Source organism: Arachis ipaensis, chromosome B07 (assembly GCF_000816755.2).
Source record: "Arachis ipaensis cultivar K30076 chromosome B07, Araip1.1, whole genome shotgun sequence".
NCBI lineage: Eukaryota > Viridiplantae > Streptophyta > Magnoliopsida > Fabales > Fabaceae > Arachis > Arachis ipaensis.
The window spans coordinates 70,562,103-70,569,018 of NC_029791.2; positions in this window are offsets into that span (position 1 = coordinate 70,562,103).

Genomic DNA, 6,916 nt, shown 5'->3' on the forward strand with positions numbered 1-6,916 from the left:
GAAGATGAAAGACAATAAAGAGCTAGAGGTCTTCCTCTTGGAGGATCCACCAACAGAAGCAGATTGAGCTTGTGGACCGTCCAACTTAAGGATGTAAAAGCAAAGTGTTAGGTGGGAGACAACCTGTAACAACCCTGATTTTCGAGTACGCGAGATCTTTTCTAAAGGCACGGATTTCTCCGGAAGATCAGTAGAGAGAAAACCTCTTCTATATCAACAAGTATCTCGATACTCATTGTCATTATGTTATCCTTAATCTAGAACCTTTTCTGAGGCAAGCTCGATAACGCAGTCACCAAGAACCTAGTTTTTGAACCGTATCGGTTAGGAGTTTTGATTCGGTTTTTCGTAAATAGTCTCAATTTGATGAACCAGACTCGATTCATGAGAGAAGAGAGATAATATGATAATATCATCATTATATGAGTATTAGAAGCTTCTTGAATGATATTATAAGGTTACCTGGTCAGTTTTAGTTAAAAATAGAAAATCGGTTTAACCGGGTTCACAGTTTACTGGTGCAGCTTAACACCAGCACTCTCTGATGACTTTAGCAATGCTAAGGCCTAATCATACATGTTTTATTCTCATAATAAATATGTTACTAGTGTCATTTATGCTAGTAGCTCAGAAAATAATTTTTAGAGATGTTTTTGCAAGTGTTCCGATACATCTAGTTTTAGTAGTTTTACACCTGAGATATTTTAATATTATGCTGGAAAAACGAAACCCTAAGCTTAAATTGAGGTTCAATTTGTGTTAAAATCATGTAGAAAAGATGGGGTTTTAGTGGCTGCTAATTTATTATGAATTATAGTAAAAATCGGTTGCTGCAAAGACTGAAAAATGGGTAAAAACAGAGAAAGAATCTGAAGAATTTATGAAGAACATGAAGAACACTTTGAGTGTGGTGAAGAACAATGAAGAACACCTTTTAGATTTTGAAAAGGGCAAGGAAGTAAATATTTTGGTGTTTGAGGGGTTATTTTGTAATTTCTGAAAGTTAGGGTGGTTAAAGTAGAAATATTAAAAGTTACCGGTGGTAAAAATTGAATTTTTAAAGGTTAAAAGTTAAAGTGGGGTAATTTTCGAAAATATATTAATAAAATAATAAATAATAATAAAATATTAAATAATAATATTTAATTAAAAATAATAAAATAATGCAGAAAAGGCAGTTTTCTGTAAAAGCTTTAGAAAGATAACTTTAAGCGCAGAATCTCATAATTACCTTCATAAAACACTTAGGGAGTGGTAAGAACATATTAGTGAGGCAAAGATAAAGGAAAGATAAAAAGTTAAAGAAAAGATAAAAACCAAAGAAATGTCTGTAAAGTTTTAATGACAGAAAAACAGACAGAGATTAGTGAACGAACTAGGGCAACATAGTTAGTAGTTGAGTTGCGACTAGGGTTAGGTATTATATGAAAAGTTAAACTGTTTCAATATAGACTTAATGAACCTATACTTGGGACAGGATAACTATTCATACCGAAATTTACATAAGCTTTAAATACATACGTTAAACAGAGAAATCAGAACAGAGTAGAGAAACACAGAGAACAGAGTAACCAAAGAAAAGTAAAGAGATACAGAGAACAGAGTAACCAGAGTAGAATAAAGGGATACAGAGAAAAGAGTAATCTGATAAAGAGAAATGGTTTGAGTTGAGATGTTGTAAAAGTAAAAGCTGTAAAGTTTGTATAGTATGATTGAACAGAGAAAGAAAGAAGTACTGCATAAGAATGTGAAAGTGATGATGAATAACGAGAATGATAATGAATGATGATAATGAGAAAAGAGTAATATAACAAAGAGAATAGAGGAGAAGAGTATAAAAATAAAGAGTTAAGCCTTGTGGCATGATATTCTATTATATGTTCATCTGATGCTTTTCTATTGGCCCTAGAGGTCCTGTAGGCCCAAGTTCACCTACAGTGAGTTGTTATTCCTGTAGGCCGAAGTTCACCTACAGTGAATATCAATTGTGTATCTCGGGGTGTTGCTCTTGTAGGCCGAAGTTCACTTACAGAGAGTTGTGATACCTGTAAGCCGAAGTTCACTTACAGGGGCGCTATTTCTGTAAGCTGAAGTTCACTTACAGAGGTGCTATTTTTGTAGGCCGAAGTTCACCTATGGAAAGTTGTTGTGCTGTAATTAGACTATTTCTGTAAGCTGAAGTTCACTTACAGAGGTGTTATTTCTGTAGGCCGAAGTTCACCTACAGAAAGTTGTTGTATTGTGATTAGACTATTCCTGTAAGCCGAAGTTCACTTATGGGAGTGTTGTTTCTGTAGGCCGAAGTTCACCTACAGAGATAAAGCCATATCTAGGACTAGTTCCTAGGTAATGTCGGGATGCAGGGTGTAAACTGACACGTGAGCTCATGGCCTGCATAGGACAGACATGCATCATACTTGGTTGTGCATTTCCTCTGTTATGATTGTTGAATGAATGTATGCTTTCTTTGTTTGTATTCTATTCACTGTGTCTGTGTTTTGTTTTCTTGTATTCTTTTGTTTGTGTTTTTCTTTCTGTTTTCTCTATTTTCTCTATTTATCTGTATCTTCTGTTCACTACTTCTCAATATTCTACTATATATCTGCTAAGCGACACAAATTAATGAACTTAACTAATAACCCTGGCCCTACTAAGAACTCCCCAGTTCTTACCCCTTCTCTCTCCCTTCCCCCTTCAGATGGAAGCATGAGTACCCTTCCGTAGTTTGCTGATGACTGTTCTGCAAAGAGGATTCCTCTCTAGGTAGTCTTCTGAGTCTAGGGTGAATATCGTTCTCTGTTTATATGTATATACTGTGAGACCAGCCAATGTCTACACCCCGTTTGTTCTTGAACTTCAACTTAAATCCTGTGTACGAGACTCCTGTTGTGTGGCTACTTCATGAGGTACCAGAGAGACGTCCTGTGGAAAAGTCTGATCGTGCAGGGAAGTAACAGATGATGTTCTATCTTTTGATGACGTTCCACCTGACTTGAGTTGTGAAGACTTAGAACGTACTTTCCCTCAGTTTAGTAGTTTAGAGGGACTAGGTGAGTATAGAGTCTAGGCTAGCCTAGGTGCCAGCTTAGGGACCTCTTGAACAGGTCAGGACTTGGGATGTTGTATGTATGTATATGTATATAGTTATTATCTAGCTATATCTAGGGGTGTTCTAACTAACAGTCTATATTCTAATAAAGGCTGGATCACCGAATGTTGCTAGCTACTTGTGATGTATTTATGTGTGGTTGATTATAATTGTTTTATCTATTATTATTTGTGAATTGATTATAAATGATTCTGTTTATTAATTCAAATGTTTTCAAAAAAAAAAAGTACCTCGCTAACTAACTAAGCTTTTAACAATGAATCAGGCTCATATAATAAATAATAGATAATAATTAGGATGACAAATTGGTAGCACTAAGTTTCTGGTATGTCCTAGGCGTACTGAAAATTGGGTCGTTACACAACCCTCCATGGTATAATCGTTCTTTTTTATTCTTAGTCTCATTTTATTTTATTTTTTTTAGTGTTCACTCATAATTTCTACATATATATATATATATAAAAGGGAGAGCACTCGACGCGCAAGCGTCGCTGACGCTTACGCGTCACATGTGAGTGCGAGAATAATAAGAAATGAACAGAAAGTTGGGTAGGAGTGGCGCTAAAAGTGTGCCCTGTGCACAAGCAAGACCACACGCACGCATCGCTTGCGCTTTCAGCCCACCACGCGTACGCGTCCCTGAACGCGCACGCGTGACCATGAAAAATCGGCATAAATGGTGTTTGGCCAGAGAGTTATGTTGGAGTAGGGATGGAACTGTGCTGGGAGCACAAGCCCCATCACGCGTACGCGTCCCTGATGCATGCGCGTCGTCTTTCCAAAAAAGGCCATCCACGCGTGCGCGTTCCTGATGCGCACGCGTCATATGTGACTTTGGCCCCATGCGCACAACGAACAGAGAGTTGTGTGTGCGCGTTGATGCCTTCACGCCCTCCGCACAACCAATATCACGCGTACGCATCGTTTGAAACTTGCGCGACCCACACGTACGCGTGCTACACGCGTACGCGTCGCATGCGACGCACAATTAAACCACTTGAACGCCTAATTTCAATTCTCCCTTCCCCCAATCCTAATTCTTTTCAATCCTAATTATTTTTTCTTTCTTCTTTCTTTCTTCTTCCTTATTCTTTCTTACTTTCTATTACTTTCTTCTTTCCTTCTTCATCTTCTTCCTCAGGTTCTTTTCTTCCTCCCTTCTACTATTTCATTATTGCTTTTACTAATTTTTCTTTCTTCTCAATCTTTCTTTTAGCTTAATTTTCTATGGTTTCTTCTTTCTTTCTTTTTCATGCATTCTTATGTTAGTATTGGAGTTTTATATGCGTATTGCCTTATTATTCTTGAGCTTGTGAATATTATGAGGAGTGATTTGACAATTGACATTTAATTTTGGCTCTCATATACATTTGGATTATATTATTTTCATTCCTATTTTGACTTGCACACCAAGTGTTTGTGAAAAGGCTATAATGGCTTTTTGAATTCTATTTTGTTTTACTTTTGTACTTTAATACCCCTTTTTCACAACACTTGTTCTCCACATGTATTAGGATTATCATTCACAATTGTCATCATCTAAGTGCTCTTTTATTTGGTACATTTAATCATTGATGCTTGAGTTACGCTTCTCATGCCTATTATTTGCATGCTTTTACTCTCTTGCATCTGATTAGTCTGAATTGCCTATTTGTTCTTAATTGATGTCTTATCTACATGTTGTAGCTACCATGTATTTAAAGCTATTATCTTCTCTTTGGCATTCATTATCACTTGGAATTTTATCCCTTCCGGTTTTAGTTATCTATATTTCACATTTTTCCTCTTTCTTTCTTTCTTAGGCATGGGTACCAAGAAAGGAAAAGAGAAGGCCACTGACAAGACACCAGCAAGAAGAGGAACCAAGAGAACTCTGGCTAAAGCATTTCCATCTACAAGCGTAAAGCCGTCAACAAAGCGGGTGAAGAGGATCATTAAAGTTGATGAATCTGAAAAAGGCTTTCCTGCATGAGACTCCACACGGTTCACTTAACATTATTGCGAACAGATGTTCCCCATTCTAGCCGAGAGGAACTACAACAATGAGCATCTACTCATTGTTCCAACACACTTTGTTGATTTTGTGAAGCCCCGCATAGAGAAGAGACAGTGGAGATTTTGAGGAGGCAACCGCGAGAGGCCAATCTATCATGGGTAGTTGAATTCTACTCCAACTTTCACTCGCCTACTCTACAGACTGTCTACGTTCGTCAGCAACAAGTCCTTGTCTCCGAGAGTGCCATACAGAGAGCACTGGATCTTCCACCTAGTCCAGAGGGATTGGATGCATATCAACAGGCCTCTCTCAAGCGCCAGATGTTTCAGTTCGACTGGGATAGCATCCTTCGAGTTATAGCCAACCTGGTAGCACCTGGATCTATGGGCAGCATCGATCAAAACCCAAGAGCATCTCAGCCCAGTCACTCACCTTGGAGGCTCGCATATGGGCACAGATTATGTCCCACTATATCTTTTCGAGCACTCATGAGTCTACCTTCACAGCAGACATGGCTGTTCTCCTCTGGTGCATCCTGACAGAGCAACCCCTCAACCTGCCACGACACATCCGACAAGAAATGGGACATGTATAGATCGCGAGTAACCTGTCTTTTCCCGCCTTGGTTTCAGATTTAGTCTCAGCAGCAGGTGTGCCCCATCGGTCAGGAGACACGAAGGTCATCATCCCTAGAGCCGACCAGTATGTCCCGAACGGGAAGTACATCAGGCCGCCTGTTCCCTCTGCGAGCCGGCCTGCAGGTCCATCTCTGGATACTCCTCCTTCTTCTACTCCACCATCATCCACACCACAAGCACCATCCATCCATCAGATATTCCTTCAGATCCTTGAGAGGTTCGACCGGCGGATGGAGCAAATAGAGCGCCGTAACAAGCGCCGATACAACTACCTGAAGGAACTCATAGTTGGTATACACCCACCTCCAGAATAGAAGGACACCCCAGACTTCCCTTCATCCAGTAGCACAGGGAGCCATGGCGAACCAGACAGCAGAGGCGATGCTTCCAGCCCTACCTTGCTCCTTACTGATGGGACGGAGGACCGTGCCAAACTATAAGTGTGGAGAGGTCAGTCCTTGACTTCCGGAGGTAACTTCTCTCTCTTAGCACCAACATTTGATTTTTTCTTTTGTTAGATAGGATAGATTGCATGATAATAATTGTTTTCATGTATGTTTTGCTTGGTTAAAGTACTGAGTCTCTTTTCAAGACCCTTTTTACAATATTTCACTAATTTAAATTGAAAATTTGTGTTAAACTTGTTTGAAGACTGTAATTTGGAACATGAATTATAGCTAAGAACACACAACCTGTGAGATTTGAGCTTAATTACATGGTTACATTATTTAACCATGATATTCTATTCTTGTGTGTTTTCTTCTCTATGATTACAATCTATATTTTGTTCCATTCTATATGTCCATTGTTAGTGTATTTGCATGCATACATATGATTGAGGCCATCATTTGTTATTAGCTCACTTATCCCAAATAGCCTGCAATTCCAATTACCTTTGTTTGCCACTTTGAACCTTTTAATCCCCATTTGTTCTTTATATTACCACATCAATAGTCTTAAGCGGAAAAATAATTAATTACCCCAATTGAATCTTTGGCTAGCTTAAGATAGAGATTGTGTATCAATTAAGTATGGGGAATTGTGGAACCTGGGTTAATAGGAATGTGTTATGTTTTTACTTTATCTGAATATTGGAAATTTGGGTACCTACTCATGTGAGACTAGAAAAATTAAAAACCCATGTGCATTGATATGTTATGTTTGCTTTCAAGT